The sequence below is a fragment of the Lycorma delicatula genome, chromosome 2, assembly GCF_047948215.1.
Source record: "Lycorma delicatula isolate Av1 chromosome 2, ASM4794821v1, whole genome shotgun sequence".
Taxonomy (NCBI): domain Eukaryota; kingdom Metazoa; phylum Arthropoda; class Insecta; order Hemiptera; family Fulgoridae; genus Lycorma; species Lycorma delicatula.
This window is the reverse complement of record NC_134456.1, coordinates 6,692,053-6,718,248: the sequence shown is the minus strand read 5'-3', so window position 1 is coordinate 6,718,248 and position 26,196 is coordinate 6,692,053. Positions and strand designations below refer to the sequence as shown.

At 31.4% G+C, this 26,196-nt stretch overlaps 1 long non-coding RNA gene across 1 annotated transcript in view; it reads right to left on the bottom strand.

The window, feature by feature from the left end:
• LOC142320104 (uncharacterized) overlaps positions 1-22,707 on the bottom strand; it is a 58,838-nt gene extending 36,131 nt beyond the window's left edge. Inside the window, exon 1 of the long non-coding RNA XR_012755287.1 lies at positions 22,625-22,707. This is a non-coding gene — a long non-coding RNA (uncharacterized LOC142320104). The remainder of the gene's footprint in view (positions 1-22,624) is intronic.
• Positions 22,708-26,196: the final 3,489 nt, after the last annotated feature.

Sequence of the window (26,196 nt, the reverse complement as noted above, 5' to 3'; positions counted from 1 at the left end):
TGTAAAACAAATTGTTAGGGATGTAGGATGTAGAGGGTATACTGAAATGAAACGACTAGCACTAGATAGGGAATCTTGGAGAGCTGCATCAAACCAGTCAAATGACTGAAGACAAAAAAAAAAAGAATTTTCTACAACGTATCAGCAGGTTTTGTTTTTAATAAAAATCGGGTTTCTTTAAACCCTTCTTCGCGTTTAATCTTCGTTACTTTTTGACAACTTAAAGAAGTTATCTAAAAAAAAACCCCTAATTGTTTTAATACACCAGATTTTTGTATTTTATAATAATTTTCTCAATTTGTATCATTGAATACTTACATATGAACACAAAATTGCAAAAGCCAAAAAGAGGCAGTATCTTCCAAATTTCAATTATTTGTTTTCACTTTTTTCTGCCATGAGAATTCGAATAAGAAGCTGTCCAGAAAATCTCTTGGTATGCCTGATTACGGCGCATTTTATTTTTTTCTGCTTTCATAGTCGTTCTATTTTTAGAGTATGCGCTCCCGTAAGTGGAAAAATGAAATTTTGCAAACGGTTCACAGTATTGTGCACATAATTCCTATTCAAACCACATATGCCATTAAATACCTCCTACTGAACAGAAATTATTATTTTACCCGGTGCAATCCCTCTACTATAATAGGAAATAAGATATCTGCAGAACGATTATCTACTGCGAACTTGAAATATTCCCCCGTTTCACGGCATAGTTTTTCCCGTTTCATTGCCTCTAAGAGACTCTGCCGACTTTGTTCTTCCTCCTAACGAATAAAGACTTGTCGATCTCTACGGTCAGACCTGGACCACCAATTACACGATTTAATTTTAAAAGGCGCAATCTTCCCGTACGCAATTTCTCTACTCAACAGCTTTAATGCGGTTGATATTAATTTATTCGCGTTCAAGAAGACCTCAGTCGTCATTTCATCGTTTAATGAATAAATAAATAGTAAAAGTTTATCGAGGCTTAATTTATAGTCTTGCAACCGTGTACCGGGCCGCTTTAATATATCAACTCAGCAGTGCCATTTTTTGTATCGCCACCGTACTAGATCATTGAAGATATTTAACTCCATGTCGTGCACAGTTTATATCTGGTAAAATGCCAAAACGTTCAGACAAACGAACTCGTTACGTTTTACTTTTTGATGAAACAAATAATTCAAACGCCTTCACAGGAAGATCCATAACGATGACGAATTGTAACTACCACAACCGTGACAGCACCAGCACAACACTGCTCGAATAACTACATATACTGATGTAACTTAAAAATTAATATCAAATAATCCAAATAATAGTACTCCGTAGTACGATGATGTAAACAGATGAGTATGAACATGCTTGCTACAAGTTTAACGTAATAATCAGAATTGCGTAAGTCTCTTGGTGAAGGTTACCTTTAAAAGACGGAGATGAACGTAAACTTGAGTTATAAAGTTCTTTAATAAAGTAATAAATGTAACCAGTAATAAGCCAGTAATAAATGTAATATAAATCATGGAAATGGCGTAATATAATCATCGGTAATGTTGTTAAACAGACTAGGATGGAGAATAACTGAGGAAGATCAATTTAAACCCCAAAAATTTCAATATGACTTTATATTACTATTGGGAAAAATTAGAAAACGAAACGTTTCTAAATCCATATTTATATGAAATTTTGGTAATTACCTATTAGCCTGTCGACCAATAAATTGCAAAGGGTTATTGTTAATATCACCTGATATAACCATTATATTATTATTTTTATAACCATTTATATTTATTTATTTTATAAATATAAAACTTACGTTCACTTTGCTCGCTAACCTTGACTAATTAATACAGTAATGTTTTGAGTATTTAAATAATAAATTCAGTAATTATTGCAATTATTTATTATTTAAATAATCAAAACATTATTGTTAATTAGTCGAAGTTAGCGAGCGAAGCGAGCGTAGGTTAAGTTTGGTTAATTTATGTCTAATAAGAAATAATGCTTATATTTTTAATATGTCAAATATGTTAATGATCCCGTAACTTTGAAGTATTTTCAAAGTTACAGGATCATTACGACGGGCTAATACGTAAGTACCGAAATTTTATATTTATTTTCAATAATTATCGGTTGGCTTCGCACCTAATTTATTTTGTTAGTTATCTGGACGCCGCCTATTTTTCACTTTTTTATCAGAAACTGCCATTACAAACTTATATAATGTTAAAAAAAACTTTGATTTCTTAAAATTTAATATTAATTAGATCAGGTTATCGAGGGAAACGAGCTTTAGGTTACGTTTCACCCGCTTTGCTTGCTAACTTCGTCTAATTAACATTAAATATACAAATAATATACTACTTAGGAAGAATAATAAGCTTTCAACCTTTTTAGTAAAATAAATTAGGTAGGACGCTCTAAACGACAAGTACCTTATTTTCATATGCAGAACATGTTTAGAAATTCTTTTCGTTTCTTCGTGAGACACTCTTTAGTGTCTCAATAATTTTGATATAGTATTTATACAGATAAATACAATATCAAAATTGTTTTACAAAAAAAATAAAACATTGTAAACGCGTGATTGAGCGAGTATTTATTGTTAATATTACGACTTTTATGACTATATAAATGGTATGATATGTTTATATGGCGTTGTTTGTTTGTTTTTTTTATTATTTATAATGTACATTTTTTTTATGACCGACAATAAATTAATGTAATATAAAAATAAATAAAGCTCACAATCCTAAGTGCTTCTTGTATAACATGAATTAGCTGTTACATGAAACGTATAATATATTATAATTATTGTCAATGACTTGCATGAATTTAGTACTTACTTCAAAAAAGGTTTTATCTACCTTTTTTTTAAATTTATTTAGACTGTACTTTCGTTTTAAGATTATTTTAACTGTTATTTAATTACACAATATAATTGTTTGAAAAAGGATCTTATTTTTATTACATAATTACAAGTAATACTTATTTCTAAATATAATTACAAAAAATATTTATTAAAATGTTTGTATTATTGTTCAGCTGATTAAACTAAAACTAATTATCAATAATTAAGGAGATTTATTTGATCTCTTACCTCATTTATAAAAAATTTGATTTGGACACCGCATGACTTCCTTGTACGCCTATTAAATTATATGTACACATTTTTTTAAAATGAAAAGTACATAAAATTTTATTTCATTAATACTCGTAACTTCTGGTATTTATATATATATATAAATTTTTATTATTGTTATTACTGAATTATTATTTATTGTAAAGCTTTTTTACGATCAGTGGTTGTAATAATAATTATTATTATTGAGAATTTTATTATTATAAGTGTAAAAAAAATGTACTACACATCTTAGTTTTAGCTTAGTTTTGGGTCTTTTGCCTCTTTTAGGTAGGTCTCTATAGTTTTCTTATCCTTAGGGGGGCCACGATACCAGGCATCGCGGATCGTTGTCCGCTATGTGATGAAATTTTCTTTGGGAAGCTGAAATATTTTCGATATACGGTATACAAAATTCGATCTCATCTGAAGTGCTTAGAACTTTCAGCAGAGGAGTATAAATAGTATTCTCAAAGCAAGAATTTTAAATGTGATTTTTGCATGAAGAAGCGTACTGTTATCAATGATAGCGCTCCTGTTAAGCAGAATGATGAATCTGGTAATGGTAATATTAGTGATTCAGTTCAAGAAGATATACTGTCTGTCGATGGCGTTAATTGTACGCTGAATAATACGAATGCTGCACTGAGTCCAGCCAAGGTGGTTGGTGGTAGCTGTTGTAAGCTGATGAAGATTCACTTCGTTCTGTAAAGTCTGCTTTGAGAGTTCTGGAAATGATTCGTACTCTTCAATACTGATGTAAGGTTTGAAATTAAGCAACTTCGTTATGAAAATTCCGAATTGAAGTCTTCGCTTAGCGAAATAAGGAGTGTAGTCATGAGTCGCGTGGTTCTTAAAAGTGAAAATTTGCACAAAGATATTCTTTCCTCTGATTCTTCTTCTATTTTGCCTGTTAACTTTGTTTCTGATTCGGTTGCACCTCATTGTAGTGATGAATTTTCTACCCCTCCAAATAATATTAACCTTTCGTTGCCATCTCCCCACTTCTATCGTTAATACGGCTAAACGGAGTGGTAATAAAAAACAAATGAAAAGTTTTGATGCTGGATGTGTTCAGAATACATTAAAGTTCTTCAGAAACGCTTCGCATGTAATTTTTGGCAATACTGAAGGGCTTACTTGTACTAACGTTAATATTGTAAATAAATCTACTAACCCTGTGAATAATTTTTTTACTGCAGCCTCCCATGGGGTTGTTAAGAAAACTGCCTGGGCTGTTGTTGGTTCTGAGAAACGTAAAGATTCCATAGAGAAATCTGATCCTGAGGGTTCCACTGCTCCGTCTAACCCTAAGAAGAATGTGAGATTTCAAAAAGTTGTTTTTGGGAAAGACAGCGTATGCTCCAGTTACGTTAAACCTAAAACTAAAGCGCTTTTTGCTTCGAGATTTAACTCTTAAATCGGGTTTGGTGATATTTCCAAGTTGCTTGAGAAACACAGCTTTAAACATCTTAAATGTGTTTGTCTGAAGACTAAGTATGATTCGTATAACTCGTTTCTAATTAAAGTTTGTGCTTCGAATTTTGATAGCTTGGTTCGCCCTCAAGTCTGGCCTGTCGGTACGCTGTTGGCTCCATTTTGTGGTCCGTTAAGGCCAGATGAGGTGTTTGTGGATAAGGATTCTCGAGAGACTGGATATCAGCTCAGTAGCGATGCATAAGTTAAGAATGATCTATCAGAATGTTCGTGGTCTAAGGACTAAACAGGATGAAATCTTCTCGTCCTTAGTTGATTTGCACTTTGACGTGGTTGCCTTGATCGAGACTTGGTTCAGTAATGAGTACTGTGACGTCAATCTGTTTCCAGACAATACCGTGTTTTTCGGGCTGACCGGAATTATATTACTTCTTCACTTCATCGTGGCGGTGGTTCAGCAATTCTTGTGAAATTAAGCATTAAATGTACGAGGAGGAGGGACCTCGAGATATTCCTCAAGCTGTATGTATTGAGCTTACTCGACCAGGCATGAAGAATTTCTTGATTTGTAATATGATGTTGCTCCGTTTTTGGCTTCAGGTCTCCTCGATCCGTATTTTGATTTTCTATATAACCATACAGATATTTTATGTTTTGATATTTGTATTGTGGACGATTTTAATGTATCTGGAGTACTCTGGTCTACTAGAAGTCTTTCTGCAGATATTGGTTTTACGGAAAATGTAAAGCATTATCGGTTTTTAGTTTCGTCGACATGATGAATTTAGAAATTTTTACACATATGACAACGAAATCTTCCTTCTACAATAACGACTTGGATCTAATTTTAGCTAACTGTATAATTTTCACTGGGGATGCGGAGGCTCTTGTTTATCCTGATAAGTTTCATCCTCCATTTTAAATTGGCTTTTTTGAGGTTGAAACCATTAATGTAGCGGAAACAACGAACCTGATTTATCGCTATGATCTTGATGATTATCGTGCGTTATATGATGAGGTGACATTGCAGATTGGTGTAAAGTTCTCTTAGAGAACGATCTGGAGGATTCTGTTATGGGTTTACAGAAGGCAATTGACAAACATGTTCCTGCCTTTCGTCCTAAGTCAAACAAATTTCCATCTTGGTTCAAAACATGCAGTGATGATCTCAAAAGGAAAAAGACGGCTCATCACAGATTTAAGTCTTCTGGTTTATTGGATGACTATTTCTTATTTTCTCAGCTACGAAGAGATATTAAGTACGCAATAGCGGGTGCCAGAGTAGTTTGGGCACGGAAATGTGAATCTTCGGATTAGAACGAAGGTCTAATCCGAAGAGTTTTTGGAAGTATATTTCTCAGCAGAAATCAAATTCTGTGAACTCCGGACCCTTTATTGATGGACGAACGGTTTCTGATCCTCACTTGGTTCGTCGGCATTTTGGCGATTATTTTAAGTCGGTTTACCTAGATTTTCGTGCGCAAGATGCATGTGGTGTCGCCTATGTCAACGACCGTCCGATTCTTGACGTTCTGTCGATTTTACCTTCTGACGTACCTACTGCTATCAACAACCTTACGCTAAATCAGCGGTCGGCTTGGTTCGGATTCCTGCGTTCGTTATTAAGGATTTGAATAAGATTTTTTCTCCTATCCTGGCTTCCCTGTTTAATTGGAGCTTTTCATTCTCTTCTTTTCCTTCCTTATGGAAGCACGCAGTTGTTACTCCCGTACCTAAGTCTGGAGTTCCTTCTCTCAATAATTTTAAACCTAGTCTGTCCTGTGTACTTTATCCAAAATCTTCGGGAAGGTTGTGTTTCAACATATTTATAACCATCTTCATCCAATGTTATCGTCATTTCAGCATGGTTTCACTAGAGGTCGCTTGGCAGCTTCTAATTTTGACGCATTTCTACAGGATTCAATTAATGCAGTTGAGCGTACAGGTCTAGTAGAAGTAATATATTTTGATGTTGCCAAAACGTTTGAAAAGATGCCTCATCACTCGTTATTTAATTAAATAAAATAATGGGGTGACCAATCAACTTTCAAACGGTTTTAATTTATTTTTCATGTTGTAGATATAGCAGGTATTTAACGTTGTCTAATGACTAAGTTCTCACTAGGTCTTACATCGATAAGAAACTTCTGTCCTTCAACGAAAATATTTAAATGCAGTCAGAGTTCTGAATAGTAATTATTCTATATTGAGGAGCCCCCCGAATGTATTACCAAAGCTGCTGCGGTGGAAAAAAGGTACATACGCACACCCTAAATATATTACCATCCTTTTTGGGTAGTCGTGTAAAAATACTAAACCACCATTTATTAATGTAACTAGGATATGGTTATACGTGTATGTGACTTTTTGATTAATATACTTGTTTATTTTAAATTTTAAATGTACAGCTTATATTGATTATGATGTAAATGATAATGATATTAAGCAAAACAGAATACATAAATTAATGCAAGTTGGTCAATTCCTGATGACATTCTAAATGGATTACATCAATACTATTATTATTAGGTTAAAAATCCAAGAAATCGTGATCTGTATTTTAAATTATTGCACAATCAATGTATTACAGTAATTTTATTATTGTTAAATTAATTATTATTTATCGTGATTCCCGTATTTGTATGTTATAAAGTCTTTTAATGTATTTAGAAAAAGGTGTTTTTCCAATCTCTTCTATTTTAAATGTAAAATTGTATACTGCGTAATTTTATATTTCACTCGAATTAAAAATTCTAACAAAGGTAGAAATAATTATCCTGGAATTTCCATACAACTTACAATTTATTCCTTTTCCTATTGATTAAATATAAAATAGTTTATACGCTTGACCTTACTGATATTTTATTCATGTTTATGTCCGGAAACCACCGTAAGGTATTACTTCGAGGATGAATGAGGATTATATGTATGTAAGTGAAGTGTAGTCATGTACAGTCTCATGTCGACCATTTCTGAGACGTATGGTTAATTGAAACCCAATCACCAAAGAACACCGGTATCCAGGATCTAGTATTCAAATCCGTATAAAAGTAACTGCCTTTACTAGGATTTGAACATTGGAACTCTCGATTTTGAAATAAGCTGATTTGCGAAGACGCATTCACTACTAAACCAACCCGGTGGTTTGATTTCTCTTCTAAAAAAAAGATAAAAGTCAGCAAAGGGTTACGTAAAATTCCCGGGGCTTTGCTTTTGATAGATTTTTATATCAAATGTGCCATAAAGGTTTTAAATACTAATGACATAACTGTGTAATATCTGTTTGAAATCTGTTAGAAAACTTTTCACTGTACTGCTATGTACATTTGATGTTCACTTGTTCATCGGATTTACTTCGATCATCCGCTCGGTAAATGTTTTAAAAAAATTTGTTGAAAATGGTATTTAACATTTTGTTTTTACAACGTTTCTGCATATTCCATCTTATTAACATATTTGAAACGAATTGTTTGATAGCTATTTCATTAATATTGACTGATATGGCTGTTGGGGAGTTACAGTAGCATTAAGAAAGACCTCACCCTAATACATTCCACTTCTTAAACGAAAAAAATTTTTAAAAAATAATTATAAACAATTAAAAAATTACCATTTTAAATAAAGTATTTTACTGTGCAACAACATAATTTTCATATAAATTTAAAACGTTGGATATTTGATACTAATATACACGCAATTACGTATTTTAATTTATTTCTTTTTCTTAGATAAATATAATTTTATTTATTTATTTTTTTAACTTTATTTAATCTTAACTTCCTATAATTACAACAATAAAAAAATTTAGGAATAAATCTGATTTTTTTTTTATCTGATACTGATTCGCCTTCAAATTTAAATTTTAAAATGATTCCTTTCCAACCACTATTCCAGCTTGAGGTTACCCATTTAAATACTTTTGTACCTTTTATGGTTTCAGAGATCATAGTGGTATACACATAAAAATTAACAAATAAATTTAAGCATTAAAATATTTACCCCGCGTTTTATAAGAAGTTTAGCTGACATTCGGTAGTAATTTTTGTACATAGTTTCTCTACTTTACGTTCTTGTAATCGACTTTCCCTTGAAATAATTAATATACGAACAAAAGTATAAATAATACAAGAGAATAGTTAGTTATTAGAATTCTCAGTAACCCAAAAAAAGCCCTGTTCAAATACACAAAACCACCAAAAATATGTTCGTCGGGCAGAGTGCTGTATCCACTGAGGCGAAGGATATTTTCAACAGTTTATTGTATTGTTTGTAAGTTGGTTCTATTCGAGTTTGTATTTGTTAGATTTCTATATTAATTAATTCATTTGTATTATTGAAATTTTTGCTTCGTTTAATATCTAGTTAAAATCTGCCACATTTTTATACGTTTTTTTTTTTTTTAATACATTTCTTTACTTATTTTTACTATTTCTGTGGAATTTATTCATACGATAACATTTAGAAACAAACTTTCTACAAGTTTTGTTTAAAACTTTTATGTATTTATTACCCCTCTAAGAAATTATTTTTACACCAAATATAAAGCAGTGTGTTTGTAGTAATATTTTGCCTTTAACGCCAGATTTCTCAAACGATACTAAAAATACAGTTCTCGACCTATTTTTATTTTTAATTTTTTTCAATTCATCAGGTTAGATTTCATATAAAACCAGTAAATTTACTTTAAGTCCCAAGAAAATATTCACTTAATTTGTGTCCCAAGAATTACAACGTGGCTTAATTTTACCGAAAGTGTAGAAATAAGGGCAAAACCTTTGCTAGCCGACACTCGCTAATAAAGCGTTTCTGAAACTATGTTCATATGAACATTCTTCTTCATTTTCATCAGTAGAATATGTCCTAAAAGTTTGTTACATTCTACTTATTATATATAAATATATGTTACATAACATAAGTTATGAATATATATATATATATATATATATATATATATATATATATATTTATATATATACAGGAACTTTTGGAATTTTAAAAAACCAAGTACAAGAAAAAAATTTTATTATATACACGTGAAAGAGGGACTAAAATACTACTTTTCAACATAATCACCATACAAATTCAGGCACTTATCATAGCGGTGGACAAGCTTTGAAATTCCTGTGTCGTAGAATTCTGCCGCCTGTGATCTCAACCACTCAATGACGCGTACTTGGAGCTCCTCATCGTCGTCAAAACGCTGTGTTGCTAGCCAGGTCTTCATTTTCGGGAACAAGTGAAAATCACTTGCAGCAAGATTTGGACTGTAGGGGGGATGAGGAAAAACTTCCCAGTTGAACGAGTTCAAGAGTTCTTGCGTACGGTTTGCCGTGTGAGGTCAGGCATTGTCATGCAAAAGAAAAATTTTGGATGACAATTTTCCTCCGCGCTTGTTTTGGACAGCTCTCCTAAGATTTTTCAATGTTTGGCAGTACCCTCAGAGTTTATTGTTCCACCATGCTAGAGAAAATCAATAAGAAGAACACCTTGCCTGTCCCAGAACACTGTTTCCACCTTGCCGACAAAGTTTGCAGACATTTCCTTGGTTTTTTAGGGGAACTTGTGTGCCTCCCACTCCATGGACTGTAATTTTGTCTCACAATTCACATGTTTCACCCAGGTTTCGTCTCCTGTTACGATTCCATCCAGTAGTGCATCTCCATGGCTGTGGTAGGCCTCCAAGAACGTCAAAGCTACCCCCATTCGTTGTTCTTTATGGTGATCTGTAAGCATTTTTGGCACCCATCTTGCACAAAATTTGTAGTAGCCTAGCTTCTGTGAAACAATTTCAAACAATAAAGTCCGTGAAACTTGTAGGAAACATAGAGAAAGCTCAGTTATTGTGAAACGGCGGTTTTCACGAATCTTTTCGTCAACTTTGGAGACAAGATCGTTAGTCTCAATGTTCGGACGTCCACTTATCTCATTACCGTGAACGTTTGTTCGGCCATTTTTAAACTGAATGCACTACTTCCTGACAGAACTTTCACTCATTACGTTGTTCCCGTACACTTCACATAGTTCCCGATGAATTTCTATTGGTTTTAAGTTTTTTGCTAACAAAAAACTAATCACAGACCGCACCTCACAACTGGCGGGACTTTCAATTGCAGCACACATTTCAAATTTGTATATAAAGAAACAGGCAGTGCGAAGATATTCCCGCTGTCACGGCTGGACGCTGACTGAGGTGCCGAGCACAAGCACACCAATATATACGCGATTGGCGTCAGGTGGAAACGTTCCTTACTTTCTGAATAGCCCTCGTGTGTATATATATATATATATATATATATATATATATATATATACAGTAAATTTGTTTATAATGGCCTCCAAGGGACCAACAATTTTAGGTTATTATAACCGATAGTCACAATAACCGATGTTTAGGTAGTTTAGTGATACTACTTAATATGCCACCTAAACGGATATTGTAATACAGTAATAATAATAATTTATTTACGCAGAAATATTAAAAAAAAAAACTACGCAATACTAAATACAAATTCCTCTATCGTGAATGTTTTTCGCGGAGTCGTAATTAAATTACTACAGAATGAATCACACAGAATACGTAAAATAAAATACAGTACCCGCACGATATGATACGCTCACAGCAAAAGATTAATAACGACTGAATGCAACTTCTTCAGTTTACAATACTGGTACACGAAGAAGTTAAAAAAAAGAACTACAGTACATATGTAAGAAAAAAGGAACCATCAAAATATTTCTGTACCTACAATATAGAGATACTACGTTACTGATGAATTACTTGTGTCTGTCATTATAAACGATAAAATGTTGCATTACAATAGGAAAAATAAGTCATAATAGTCGATGTGTCACTACAACCACAATGTCATTATAAACAATCTACATATTGTATTTATGCATTAACAGCATACCAAACTAATCAAGAGACAAGTTTTTGGTCACTATATTCGATACTTACTGTACTAAGTTACTGACAAGTCACTTCCATCCGTCATTATAAGATAAGAAAAACAAGATCTATAGTACACATGCACGTAAAAAGGAAAAGGTGACTCATTTTAACCGTTAAAATATTTCTGTAGCTACAATGTAGATATACTACGTCCGTCATTATAAGCGATAAAATGTTGCATTGCAGTAGAAAAAATTAGTTATAATAACCGATGTAATTGTAAACAATATACATACTGTATTTATGTATTTAACAGCATAACAAACTTTCCAAGAGACAGGTTTTATCATTAAGTTTCATATTATTATAGGGTAATATAATGATATAATATATACATAGGAATTCTTTTTGGATAAAAAATACAATTAATTACACATGAAAGAGTAATTAAATTGCAAACTGTTATTTACTTAGATAAAATAAAATTCTTCAAAATTTTAACTCTAATTAGACGAAGTATTTGTAAATGTTTAATAATTATTTTTTCAAATTTTAATTAACGTAATGACAATTGCGGACATCACTTCGGTTTAAATAGTCAGAAATTATTTTTTTTGTTACCGTTCTGTTTGTCTCGAAAATACCTTTAAAACGATTTATCACATGACCTATGTCTCATTTAAAAGTTTGGAGTCTTCCCTTCCGTCCCCACTCCATCCTGAACGTCGAATATTCTAAATTTAAGCTTACTGATTTAGCCTCCCTTATCGGAGAAGATTTCGAAAGAGAGAATCAGGATTCTTTTAATAACAAAAAACAAATTAAGGAAAATCAAACTACAGTTGTTCTAGCAACCTAAAACACATTGTTGGCCGCCATTTTGGGTTAGGTGACCAGAATTTAGTTTTAATAATATTTTTTCGTCTCATCGTACTCTTTAAAATAATTTATTAAAAGACCATCGGTTCTATTTGAAATTTTTGAGTTGCACCCACTCTCACCTCGCTCAAAAGTAACAAGCGTGAAATATACGTTCATTGAAGTAGCCTCCCGGTGCAAGAAAAAATGACATAAACCGCATATCTCAATTATAAACAAAATTAGAGGGAATGTAAGTTACTTTTAATCTACCCGTAATATATATTTATTTATATATGTATTTTACTAATTTAAACATTTAATTAAAACATTTATTAAAGATGCCCTAAATAATACAAATTAATACTTTTATTCAGTTCTTCTTCAAATTTTGCCTTTTAAAAAAGTTGAAATCAAATCTAAGGGTAAATAAGCAGTTATTTATTTGGGTTTAAATTTAATTGAAAAATCATTATAATTTAATTAAAAGATCACAATGTAAGTTGCAGCAATTTTAAATTAATACAACAATAATGGATATAGTTTTTATTTATTTATTTTTTATTTTATTAAAATAAAAGAGAAATGAATTAAAATGTCAAAATTTTATAAAAATATTTTTAGCTAGTAAATTTATTACAGGAGCTTTCTAGCTAACATAAACATGGTTAAAATGACTGGCGGCAATAATTTAGAATCAGTTTTAAATTTAAAAAAAAAAAAGTAAAGTAAATCAACTTCTAAGCCTGTTATTTTTTTTTCTTATAGGCAGTTATCAATTTATTTAAAACTAAAAAAAATAAAATAATAAAATTAATAGATATTAATAGTACATTGTAAATTACATAAGAAATCAATTTAAATAAATAAGTAATTGCTCATTGTATTAAATATCAAACGTTAAATATTTATATGCAAATTATATTATATGTAATAATCTACTTGATTTATAAAAAAATGTATATTTATTTCTGGCTACTTTTGCCATATTATACCGTGATAAGGATATAAGTACACCTCGTATATTTTATCCCCTAACTTAGGAATACTTCATTGATCTTCATGAATTAGATCTCAAATCATTCATCCCAGAGACTAGAAAAAACTAATAGATGACATTATTTTTTTAATAGTTAAAAGTAGATACCATTTTCTCCAATCCAAAAAAAATTTTTTTAGATTATTGCACGGAATATCAAATAAAGGTACGTGCAAAGGGAATGTCTCATCTTCTTATTTATTATTATTATTATTACATTACTATCACGTATCTGAGCCCTGCCACGACTACACAAGGCAATTTCACTTAATGTGAGCTTGTTTTTCTTTCGTTTTCTTCTTGGTTTCCCAAAGGAGTTTCATTTTTTGCCTATGCTCCTGCTTTATTTCTTCTGTCCACTTTATATCAGTCCTCTTTTTTCTTCCTCCTGGTTCACTTCCCACTTGTATATTTTATGTTTGTAGATGTTTCTGTCATTTATATCGTTTGATGTGATTCCAGCTTTCTGTAGCTCTTTTTGGACTTCTATGTTCAGCAGGATGTTCTTGATTGATTCTGTGTATTCTAGGATCCTTCCGGTCAGGGGTGTTGGTGGAAGTCTTTTTATGTGTCCGTAAAATTTCAGCATTCTCTTACTCGTGTCCTTTACTGTGTTAGAAATTTCTCCGGTTTATTTTCTTGATCTTAGTCTGAAACCTTCCTCTGTCAATTTTGGACCACGGATTTTCCTATTGTTTTTTTGAGGTTCTCTAACCCCCTTTTCCTGTTCATTACCGGTGTTTCATAAGCAAATAAGATTTCAGATTTAATCACCGTATTATAGTGTAATCTATTCAACTAGTGAACAATAAGCCCCTCCCCCAACGGCCCAATGTGATGACATATAAATGAGCTGTAGTCTTGTACAGACTCAAACGTGTGATTACTTGAAACCCATCCACCAAAGTACACCGTTATCCATTGAATAGTATTCAAATCCGTATAAAAGCAGCTAACCTTTACTGGGATTTGAACTATTAACAATATTTCTGTAGAATTTCCAGAAGTTTCAAAAACAACACTGCTGAGAATCGTGACTGACACTATAGGCCATCGTAAACTAGTGCACGATGGATGCTGAAAATGTTGACACGTGCTTACAAAGATCACAGAATGACATCTGCATGTGCTTTTCCCGACCACTGTAACCACGAGGGAAGATATTTTTCCCATATCGTCACTGGTGACGAAACGTAAATTTTCGACGACAGTACTGAAACGAAACAACCCGTGCAATGGCATCATTCCGGTTCACCTAAACCGAAAATATTCAAATAAGCCCATTCTCGAAGGAATTGTCATGGCAACTGTATTGTGGAAGTAAAAGGGTATGCTTTTGATTAATTACAAAAAACATATAGCAAGAAAATAAAGTCGTTATAATGAAAATCAATGATTATTGAAAAAATGATTTTCGAATAGTAGAACAATAAGAAATGGAAAAATAATTATGTTAGAAAAAGGGTGTTGAAAAATTAATAATTTTGGAGATTTTCCATTGGAACTTTTGACTCCGTACCCTTCAAAGTTATCAATTTATAAAGTAATGGATACTGAACAATTTGTTTTTAAAAAGAAAATACCCAATTCTCTATTTTTTCCATTTCTGATTATCCTACTATTCCAAAATCATTTTTATAATAATCATCGGTTTCCTTACCAACTACTTTATTTTCTTACTATATTTTTGTAAACGTTATCATAAAATTTGAAGTTGGTTTAAGGAATGAAAAGGGGGGTTAGTTTTTCATTCTATTAATTACTATCCGTAAAATTTTCTCCGTAACAATCATTCTATTCGGTAACATCGAGCCGCCAAAACAGTGCAACGGAACAAGACTCATCGTAAAAAATCTGTTGCCTACGTAAAAGGTTATGACACATAAGCGAAACTGATGGCCGTAGGAAAAGGAGCTGCCAATTTGGTGAAGAGGTGGTTTTCTGCAAATGGACTGAATCTGGCTGAAGACAAAGTAAAATTAGTAGTTATGACAGGGCGTCGGAGATTAAGACCTATTCAATTCCGGGTGGGTGAAATAACTGTGTACCCCACCCCAGCGGCAAAATATCTGGAGGTGTTGATAGACGGGCACCGGTCCTTCACAATCCATGTAGAAGAAGCTACAAGAAGGGCGAGAGGGTTTTCCAGGCGTTGACGAAGTTAATAAACAATCAGGGCGGCCCCCGAACTGCGAAGAGGAGGCTACAGGCCGGAGTATATGCCTCGACGGTGCGGTTCGGGTTGAATGTCTGGGTGTGCCCTGGACAGAGCCCACAACAGCAAGAGATTGCTGAGTCAGCAGAAAAGACTCAATTTAAGGATTATCGCCGGATGCAGGACGATAAGTACAGAAGCAGCGGCAGTAATAGCTGGGATTCCCCCAATAGATCTGCTGGCTAAAATGAGATATTCCATCGCAATGGAATGCGGTAGGAAAATGGCTGTTGATGCGATGTTCAGAGCCTGGAATAACAGATGGGAGGAGGCAGCTGCAGGAAGATGGACGGATACAATAGCTCATCCGCGATGTGAGAGGCTGGGTAGAGAGGAAGAGTGGGAACATCAGTCATGAGCTCACCCAGTTCCTCTCAGGACATGTATGCTTTCGAGACTATTTACATAGAATGAACAGGAGCAATACAGGGACCTGCCATGACTGTAGCGAGCGGGATGCCACTGATCATGTAATATTCTCGGTCATAAGATGGGCCGATTTAGGGGTCCAGAGAATGCAGATAATATCATCAGAATAATGTTAAGAGACAGGGTTTCCTGGAGTAGTAGAATAGCGACTGCGATAACTACCGTAGTTGGATCTAAGGCAGCAGATGAACGAAGAAGATAAGCCGGAAGAGGGTAGTCAATCCGAGGCAGAATAGCCGTTGCCGGATGGTTTTCGGTGATCAGCCACAGGGTGCGGGCACAGGGGGCTCTACGGAGACGTTGTCCGTCAATGGCCTCTCGGGGACGCTGCCTAGGCTACTCCAAGGGGACAGTAAGAGCGCCCGGGTGATTGCGCAGGGGCTGTGTACATACCATACGCCCGGTTGATCGCGCAGGGACCGGATCTAATCTAGGTTTGGCCTCTGCTCGACTAGGAGGGAGGTTTTTTTTTTAGCGGGTGAGAGCCCCACACTTGCCGTCAGAGCGGGCCTGGGTGCAACTGACAGAGTTTTTTCCTCCCACTACGGAAAAAAACGCAAAGGAAGCCACAAATATCGCGGTAAATGACGAAAGAGAACACGTATTTATTCTTCCCATTCCATTGTTTCCTCCTAAAGCAGTTATAATAATAATAAAAAATACTTTAAAATATTAAATTTTACTTTTAAATATCACTTTTAATTATTAAAACCATCTCTTTTATTGATCTTATCAAAACGAACATTCCTTTATTAAACATAAGTTCCTAACTGATGAATAACAATATATATATCAATTAATAGCCATTTAAGTTAGGAACTGATGTTTAATAAAGATATTTTTACCAGATTTTAGACAATGATGGTAATAGCAACCATTGTTTAAAATCGCTAAATCTAATTCGGCAATTCTAATTAGAAGGCTGTTTATGGGAAATATTTTTAGAAATTTTTTACTTTCCTCCCTACTGGTATAACAGAGCTATAACTATAGAAGGTAAAGTATGGTAATCGGCCCAATTTGGGGATATGCGGTTTTCACCGGATCTTTTCGTTTTGACATCTTAGAAACCCAAAAAACCCAAAAACCGGATGGAAATTTTCCGGATCTTTGTATGTACGTGTGTATGTTCGGGCCTCTAAATCACCTTATATCTCCAGAACTACTCAACCGATTTTGACTAAATCTGGTCAGATTACTTCTTCTATATATGGAGCATTGATGCCATTAAATTTTGAATGCTTAAAATTTTCAAGGTCTAGGGGGTGATACTGATGGAGGTCACCATCAGTATCTCGAGATTTCCCCTAATTAAGGTCTTATTTTTCTTATGCACACTTTTTAACAATAAAAAAATTATATTTCAAAAAAACGTTTTGCAAAATCCCCCACCACAAATATGCTCTAAATAAACTAGCGACTACGTGGGTACAGTGTGTAATTAGTACCCTCTCTCACTACAAGGAGCGCTAGCGTGGCTCTGACGTACGCTGCTGTCGCCTTTTTTTCTTTTTCTATTTAGCCTCTGGCACAGCTGTGTTTTAACGTCACAAATGAGCGGTAGAATTAAATAAATGAATAATATTTAAAGTATAATAAAGTATTTAAAGTAGCCGCTAGTACCGCCACACCTGCACAAATGTAATACGGTATGTGCACGCTCTTTAGTTGAATCATTGAATTAAAAAAATATATATATTTAAAGAAAATTATAAATATTTTTAATTAAGTTTTGTGTGTAAGCCGTGCATCAGAAAAATTCCGCGTGGCGGGAAAGTCCTACAACTCTGTTGTCAGCTTTTTCCTTGGATGTTGAACAGGGAGGTAATATTTATTTGATTTAAATAAATACCAGTGTTCTTTGGTGGTTGGGTTTTAATTAACCACACATCTCAAGAACGGTCGACCTGAGACTGTACAAGACTACACTTCATTTATATTCATGCATATCATTCTTATTCACCTCGAAGGGTGGTACCTTACGATGGTTTCGGATGATAAACAGAAAAAGAAAATAAAAAATACAATCTAATCATCATCCAGAGGTTCCGGGTTCAAATCCCGGTCAGGCATGGCATTTTCACACGCTACTTGTTGCCATTCATCTCATCCTCTAAAGCAGTGGTTCTCAACCTTTTTTCTGCTTCAACATTTTAAACGATTTCGAAATTTGGCGGCACATAAAGAAAAAAATAAAAACTATTGTCTTATTACAACACACTGAATAAATATAGTTTATGACAAATTGTTAAATATGCAAATTAAACTAATACATACTACAAAATAACTAAACTTTATTACGTGATTAAATTAAAAGCTAATAATTCAAATATTTTTAATGCGAAATTTGAGCTTGATGTTTTTTGATAATTTCATTTATATTTGGTCGTAAAAATGACAATGCTACTCTCATATCGTCTTCTACATTTAACAATCTTGATCTTTTTTTAGTTTTAATGTTGGCTAATGCTGAAAATCCGAATTCACACAAATAAGATGTGGAAAATTGTAATAAAATGTATAAAGCTTTTTTGGCTATGATTGGATACTCGCATCTGATGTTAATCCAAAATGAATTAATCGATTCTTCTGAATGTTTTAAAATTAAATCTCGATTACTGGAAAGCAAAATAAGTTCTTCCTCTTCATTCAAAGTTAAGTCAAATACAGAAGTGTCCGTAATGAGAAATGGATTACGAATCCGATTAAATTTCTTAATATCTAATTTTGGGAAATAATGAACAATTCTCTCCTCTAACGCTGTCAAATGATGAAGAACAATTACTTTAATTATTTTATAACTGTCTTTAGGGACTGACAAATACAATTTTCCGTAAATAAAAATTAAATTTTATGTGAATAAATGCGGACACTGTATGCGTGCAGCAATTCAGCACATAAGCTCGGGATTTTTTGAGAGATGTGTACACAGAGAACGTATTCAATCACAGTAGTATTTCGTAGAGTGCGATAAAAACAAAAAGGAAACGTTGTAAATCAATGGATATGTGTACTGCAAAGTTAATAAGTTTACAAATTTATAATTTGAAACTATATGCAAATTAATTAATAATAAACCGAATAATAACGTTTGCTAATTTTAACGAAATAAAAGGTGCAGTAACTACTATGCAACACCTTGTAAATTCCAACTATCACTAAAACAACACGTTTATACGCAGAAATGACAAGCGTGCGCCAACTGAAGACAATTCCTATTGCTATGCATGCCACTTCATCACAATTCGGCACTAAGAAAAAACGCCTTGCAAAGTAAATAATAAAATAATTTTTTTTTGTGGATTTAAATACATATTCATGTTAAATATATTTTTATTTTTTTTAAATAATTTTTTAATATTAACATTATTATATATTTACAAAATTTGGCGGCACACAAAAGTGCCGCGGCACAGGGGTTGAGAATCATTGCTCTAAAGCAATACCTAACGGGGTCCCGGAAGTTTAAAAAAATAATAATAAAAAAAATACAATCTAATATAAATATGTTTGTTTAGTATCTTTCAATGGCTTGAAAACAAATTTCAGTAATAAATTTAAAGTAATAATAATATTAAAAAAAGAAAAAATTAATTCCTTACAATTATTTGTTATATTTTTTAAAGGTTGCAAGTATATCTGTTTATAACTTATGAGTGTGTGCACGCGTGTGTATATATTTGAGACTATGCATTATTAATTATGTGGTTAAAAAACACACATATATATATATATATATATATATTGTCTAAATAGTGTTTATTATTTTAAATAATTGAATTGCTAATTTTATAAATTGTTACACGATTCAATTTTTAAATTGTTCATGACGTAATTTATATATAAATGTATATATAAAACATACCCTTGAATTTTTTTAGTATGTATGAGTTAGTAACTCATATATCTTAATATCCTATATTTTTTTAATTAAATTAAATCATACATTTCACTGTTATACATACACAAACACACAGACTTTAATTTAAAATTAAAACAGACAACAATGTTAATACAAATAATAGTTTGTGTTTATGGTTGGTATGCGGAACCGGTCTGACGTTCTCGAGTATATGTACGCTTATACTACGTAGGTATATATAATTATATCCTGTATTGATTTCTTACGTATACATGACGTGTATTTTCCCCTGTTACGTCAAAAGAAATTACGTTTTTAAATTCTTCACGTACTTGAAGAGTAGAGTCCAATTGTTGATTATTTATTTAACCCTATAACCTGATAATATAGATATTACCTTTTTTGCATGTAATTCTTCAATAAAAGCGAAGATAATTTTGTTAACAATACAGCTTTAGCGCGATCGTTGACCTTTAACAATATAAAATTTACTCGGTTGAATACAATAAGGAAGTAATGACTGCCACGTTATAGAGCAGCATTTAAGAAAAGAGATTTAGAAAATTTTGTGTGAATAATGCTAAATTATTATTCTTCATGTGAAAATTCTTCTTACATTTTATCACTTAATGAAGAAATCCCATAATTTCTTTAATTTTCTAATTGAAAAACGAAGTAATTTTCTTTTTATTAGAAGATTTTTAACGTTTCCTTTTTAACCTGTTAAATTAATTATTCAGTGCCTAATAGAGTTTCTTCTACAACCATTTGTTTTGAAAACAGTGTCTTTTGATAAAATAAACCTGTCATACGACAGCTTTTTTGGTAAAATCACCTCAAAAATATCGCAGATGCCAAAGAACTATACAGATCATCCTTAATGTTTATACTTTAACATATACTTTGTGATAAAAACCCAAAGAATATGTTATGGAACAAAGAAATTAAATATATGATAAAAGGCTGGATAATTAGAAAAAGATAAATCGATTTATTTTAGATCTCGTAGTGGAAAAGTAGCATCTCGGCTTTTCATCCGGATGTCCCGGGTTCGAATCCCGTTCCTGGTATGAAATTTTTCATTCGCTACAAAATTTCTATTTCATATTCTCATGGCACAAGTTTCAAGCTTATATGGTAAATTACCCTCACAGGAGTCGGAAACTAGACAAACGAAACCGATATCCAAAAAAAGATTAAAGGACTCATACGATAGTGAATTTTCAAGAGATCATTATGTACAGGTATGATAAGAACACCCCGCCAAAGATCAAGAGTGACTTTGCGTCGGTTAACTTAACTATGTAATGAAAATAACTTTTCCTTTAAACATAATAAAGACATATTAGGTCTTAAGATCAATCTTAATTAGTTTTAAAGGATAATAAAGTGATTAGCAGTTTTTTAATATAGACGCGTGGTCGCCTACTACGGTCGTTGAACCTTAGTTGCCTCTCCAAATCATCGTTTCATTTTCACTATCCAAATATTTAAAATTTATTTTACTTCTTTAATGACAAAATGAAGGTATTATTATTTTTTATTTTTAGTAAGACCTTTTTTACGGATTCCATCGTAGATTTCGACTCATTTTTTAAGAAATAAACATATTTCTTAAAAATAAGTGTTATATATTTACCTATCATCCAGAAAGTTCTAAGTTTGAATCCGAGTCTAGATTGGCATTTTACATACGCAAAAAAATCCATTTCCATATCCCTTGCAAAGTTTCGAAGCTTATGTGGTGATATCATCAAGCAAAAAGAAAAAAAAAATTTATATATATATATATATATATAAAAGGGAAATTTAATTTGATTTATTTGATTTTATTTTAAATTTACATATCAGTGACGTATTGCTCCCTAACAAATTGAAATTTAAAATCTTTTGAAATTTAAAATCTAAAAATTTTAAATTTAAATTCTTTGTTATTAGATAAGGAGGTAGGTCAAATTTATAGATAGGTTCAAGTTTTTAAATAAAAATTTTGATTGTCAAATTTTTGGAAATTTTTCAGGTTATAATTTTTGTGTACTATTTTAAAATACAAAAAAACAACGTTTTTATATATGTAATATTTCATTTTTATAGAATTAAAATATTTTAATTTTTATTTAAAATTTTATAAATATACACTTTACCTTTTTATTTCAAATAGTTGTTTTTTTTTCTCTTAACTAATATTCCAGCCCGCGAACTTAAGCTTAACGAGACTTATTCAAATTTAGTTAATTCTTTTTTTTAAATTTAAATTGTTTTTAAAATATTAATAATAACAATAACAATAATAATCTATTTATTTAATTGATTTTGGACAATAGAACAGTAATAACAACTCAATACATTGTGCTAACTTAAAAAAGCAATATCAATTCCGTAACAAACGTATTGTTATAATTCTTCACATTATATTGATTTATATAAAACATAAAACAAATGATTCTATATTCCCAAAGTTATAATTTTATAAATCATCTCTTTTACATGATTAATCATGCAATCATAAGTATAAATCATTGGGTAGAGATTCTACTCTCTTCTTGAAGATATTAGTTCTATTACAATAACGGTCAACTTCGTTGCAGACTTTATTAAGCGTTTCTAAACATCTCGTCAAAGGAGCTAGCCGACTCTGCTGCGTATAAAAAAATAAGTCAAACCTCTTCTTAGCCGCATGAGGCACCCTACAACCAATGTTCGAAACATCAAACTCGCAACATATATTCGTATTTATAGCCCTATAAGCAAACATCATATCCTTCTCATAACCTAAGCTCTCTTCTTACCTTAAGACTCACGATTTTCGTCTAAATGCATTCATCCTCAAAGGTTGGAAAATTTTTAACATCAATATAATACATGTTCTCTGGACTGCTTCAATTTTATCACTGAAGTCATTCCTCTTGTAATTCCAAATCATGGACTCGTGCTCAAGTACCGGTCAAACGATGGTGAACTATAAGCGTAAGATGGACTTTATTGATTAGAAGTGAACACCAACCCAAAGCTATAACTCAAGGTGTCTCCTTAATCTGTCTATAATCTTTTCATATAATTATCATATAATAATGATAATTTAATTATGTATAACCACAATATCTATGCAGATAAAAATATTTAAAATTTAAATATAATTTGAATATACAATTGAAATAATTAATTTTTTGTTAAAATTTTTTAATAAATATATTTGTAATTATAAATAAGTATTTATTTAATATTAATGAAGCAATCGTATTAAAATAAAATAAAATAAAAATAACTTATCAAGGTCAAAAGAAATCAGGAATGATTTCTTTTAACTTGTTTAAAGAATCATAATAATAAATGTTATTATGTATAACGACAAAATGAAAATTACATACTAATAATGAAACTGTTTGTCATTAAATATACTAATTAAATGCTATATTTTAAACATAATTAGGTTTGTCGTAAAAATAATCAGTTTCCATATTTTTAAGGTTATCTGAAAAGACCGTGGCATAGATGGAAGTTAAAATTTTTAAGTCAGAAAGAAAAATAGTGAAAATATAATTTTCAACCTACCACAAAAAAGGATAATAATTCATAATGTAATTTTTTTATATCTATTTACTGATAACTGGTTACAAAGGTAATATATAATATATCGCCTATATCATATACGTGTATACAACTTAAAACTAAAAGATTTACAATAATTACAAATCAGATAATTACTTTACTACATTCATAAGCTGTGCTGAAGCATTAGTATACGCTCAATATATACCTTTAAGTAATACTAATTATATATATTCTTTGATTTCCATAGTATTTATACTCGTTTTTAATTTTATATTAAAGTTTTTATTGTTATATTTTTAAGACTTTCAGGAAGCTTTTCAAAATATTTATTAGCAATAAATGTTTTCCCCAATTTCTTTGTTGACTTAAAGTAATCGTAAATTTTGACTTCGTCTGTTGCTAATACTTTTATAAAGTTCTTTCATTCATTTTAATTATGAGTAATAGATTCTAAAGCATTCTTTTCTCTCAAATTATTATTTATGTCATTCTTAAAGAATACTTTAATGAATTTTTCATATTTTATTCTGACAAGTTTATAAATGTTTTATTTATAGAACCTCATGCTAAAATTCCACATTAATTTAATTTTCAAAATAACAGGAAACTACTTCTTTCCTAGTTAGCTTGATTCATACATCTATCACATTACAATTACCTAAATTTATAGATTGTATTTAAAAATATGGAATAGAATTTTTTTTATAAAACATTCCTGACCAGTATTTGAACCCACGATCAACTCTATGATGTGTAAGTTAGTCTCCTGAACCTTATTTTTTTTTTTTTTTTTTACAAATTAACGGTGTGTTCAAGAAGTGAGTAGAATCTCTACTTACTGATTCAGACTTATGACTAGATGATTAAATAATGGAAGAGATGATTATAATCTTTTTTTATATACAGAGTGATTCACGTAGTGTTACAGACGCTTTCTAAGCCCATTCTACTGGCGAAAGTAATGAAAAATGTTCATACAGACATGGGTCCGAAAACACTCCGTTAGCGATTTACGGTTAGCGAAAAATGTCGGCTTGATTACTAGGCAAAAAATGAAATAAACCCGTATTGAAATTCTAAGAACCCAAATTAAAGAGTAAACTTGATAGTTGTTTTTGGGTGTTGACCTGGCAACTGAATTAAACAAGTTCCAGAATCATATCTCAAGTAGTTTTCATAATATCCGACGTAAAACAGAAATATTTGTTACCTAAAAACATGGTTTTTTACGTGTGTAATACAAAAGCTTTGTTAAATGTCTAAAAAATGGATAAATTTTATTATCAAGATTTGAAGAAAATTTACGTCGGGTATTATAAAAACTACTGAAAATATGGTACTAGAAAATTTTTTCAGGTCAAAAGCCAAGAGAAACCATCAAATTTACCCTTTAATTTGGGTTCTAGAACTTCAGCGTGGTTTTATTTCAATCTTTGCTCAATAATCAGGGCGAAATCTTTCACTAGCCGTACCACGCTAACGGAGCGTTTTCGAACCCATACATGAATCACTCAGTATATAATCTTTTTTTTTTTATTTAGATCAATACAAGTATGTGAAGAATTATAACACTTGAAGGAATTAATATTCCTTTTCTATTCTAGGACAATATACAGAGGTATTATTACTGTTCTGTTGTCCCAAAATCAATGAAACAAATAAATAAATTATAAAAATCCTCAGAAATTTTCAGCGGATTTAGCGTCCCTGTCTTTTATCCGAAGGTTCCGGATTCGAATCCCGATCAGGCATAGCATATTTCACACGCTATAAAATTAATTATCATTCAAATAAAAGAACTGATGAATATCAGATTGGTGTTGTATAAATAAATAATCTGATATTTATACATTAACAGATAACTACCGCACGTGTAAAATTTATTGACATAATTTTACTTCATTTAAATCTAATTAATACTAAATTCTAATTTATCTCTTTTCTGATGTTTTTACATCCGGCTACATAATCATCTAATGTCCAGCACTATATTGTATGTAGTATATAGTTCCTGTTGTTTTAATATTCAAGGCTAGTTATATTGTAAATTATTTGTCCGGTTGTTTATATTATTTTTACTTTGCTTATATACAGAGGGAAACCCTTCAATAACGTAGCAATAGTTAAATATAGAATAATGAAATTTAGCAAGTTTCTCTATCTAAAGATAATCTATTTTTTCAGTTTATTGCATCTGGAAAGCAACTGAAAATTTTTAAATGGGTAGTTAATCATTTAAAAACAAAATTTTGACGTATAAAATATCAAGTTACGACAATAGTAGCCAAAAAGATGCTACTTAATGTTTTTCATAATTGTTTTTAAAAGTACCTAACTATATCCCAAGTAAAGGTCTCGTAATGAAAAATAGATAATTTTGAGGTAAGAGAACTTGATAAAACTTAATTCTTTTTTAGTTTTTCACTTATGACCAATTAAATAAGAGGAACTATAAACCACCTTGAAACTAGTTATGAAAAATATTAAATGGCCACCATTTTAGTTAGGGTTGACATAAGCCGATTCTTTTATTTAAAAAGTTTTGTTTTTAGTATTCTTTAATATTCTTTGTTCCAGTCCTACAGTTTCAAATTCAAATTTTTTAATTGTTTTCCACGGGGGTTTAGAGATTTGATGATCTTAAACCAAAAAAAATAAATCGTTTAAAATAATGTAACATTTGCTAAATTTCGTTTTTTTTTATGTTTAACCGTTGACACGTTTGTTTAAACTTTGTTTTACATATATATGACTATTTTACTGCAACATATCTTGTAATTTTTACTTCCCTGTACGAAGTAAAGGAAGT